This window comes from Charadrius vociferus, unplaced genomic scaffold (genome assembly GCF_000708025.1).
Source record: "Charadrius vociferus isolate BGI_N301 unplaced genomic scaffold, ASM70802v2 scaffold266, whole genome shotgun sequence".
NCBI classification, from domain to species: domain Eukaryota; kingdom Metazoa; phylum Chordata; class Aves; order Charadriiformes; family Charadriidae; genus Charadrius; species Charadrius vociferus.
Genome location: NW_009649114.1, coordinates 1,532,921 through 1,534,324, shown reverse-complemented (window position 1 = coordinate 1,534,324; position 1,404 = coordinate 1,532,921).

The window sequence follows — 1,404 nt, the reverse complement described above, 5'->3', positions numbered from 1 at the left end:
GCCCGGGCACCCAGCCGAGCCCCCTCCCGTGGGCAAGCAGCTGGCAGACGGGGCCTGCTGGCATCTTCCCATGCCAGGCAGGGGGGAGGCAGAGCCAGAAAACCCTGCGCAGGGAGCCAGGGAGATGACGGTGACATTTGTGCTGGTCGCAGGGACAATTGCCGTATGGCATGTGCAGCTCGGGGCTCCCTGAGGACTCACATTCTCCCAGTGGGCACCGGCACAGTGGGGCCAGGGGGGCTCATAACGGCCCCCTTTGTGTGGGTGGTGGGAGGAGAGGTGAAGCTTTGACGTCAGCCCGGGAGGAATTCCTTAATGCCATTCAGGCCTCCCTCGCCCGCGTTGCTAATTGCATTTTATGTAATAGCTGCAGCTGAGCTCCCAGTCCGCTATTGAGAGAGGGATAAGACAGAGTGACAGGGGCGGCGGGGGCCCGGGCAGCGCCGGTGGCTGTGAGGCACGCCGAGCTGGTGCCACTGGCCACGGGGACCCTCATGGCCTCCTGGGGCTTGGCCTCCCCTTCCCCAGAGTAAGGAGCAGCGGGAAAAGACAGAGATGGGTCGGAGGGTTTCCGCAGGAATGAGGGCCACTAATGCTGCAGCACAGCCAGAGGAGCGCATCCCTCCGCAGGGTTTGCCTTTGCTGCCCGTTTTGGGGCTGGTTTGCAGCATTGCAATCGCACCATCGGTGCCACATGAAGGCCCCCTGGGGTGCCCGGGCATCGTGGCGTGGGGCAAGGGGTGGCCTGGCAGCACTGGCCCCCTTCCACTGCCTCATGTGTGTGATCGCCCATCACCGCAGCGAGCTTGGAAGACGTAATAATAATAAATTGTTTTGGTATCTAAGGGGTAATTGCACTTAATGGAGACGAACAAGGCAGTGATTTATCTCGCTAGCGTTACACCATCGGGTTTGCAGCTGCACGAGCCTCAGATGATAAAATAATGTATTTGCTGCCCTCTGCTCTGCTGGTGGATATCCTAAATATCCCCACAGCCTCCCCATTGCTCCGGGGACCTCCCTGTGTGCCCAGGGAGAGGAGCACCAAGAGCTGGAGGCTGCTCCCTCGTGCAGGCAGCCAGAAGCGCTCGCCTCCATTTTGGGGTGCCGTTGGCATTGCCTCACCCCTTGCTTGCCCCCCTCACCCCGCTGCAAGCCCTGGCATGGAGACCCTCACCCGGGCACCCGCCGGGACCACCGACCCGGGCACACCGTGGGGGTGCAACACAGAGGGGGAGTTTTCCCAAGGAGGAGGAGGAGGAAGGGAGGGTGAGGGGGAATGTTGGCAATCATCAATGGGAAAGACGGCGGGACCCCAGACGTCCCCTCCTCCCCACCAGCGTGGCCAAGCTTAGGTCGTAAAAAGAAAGAGCTGGTACCAAGGATAACATGCTTCGCATTCCT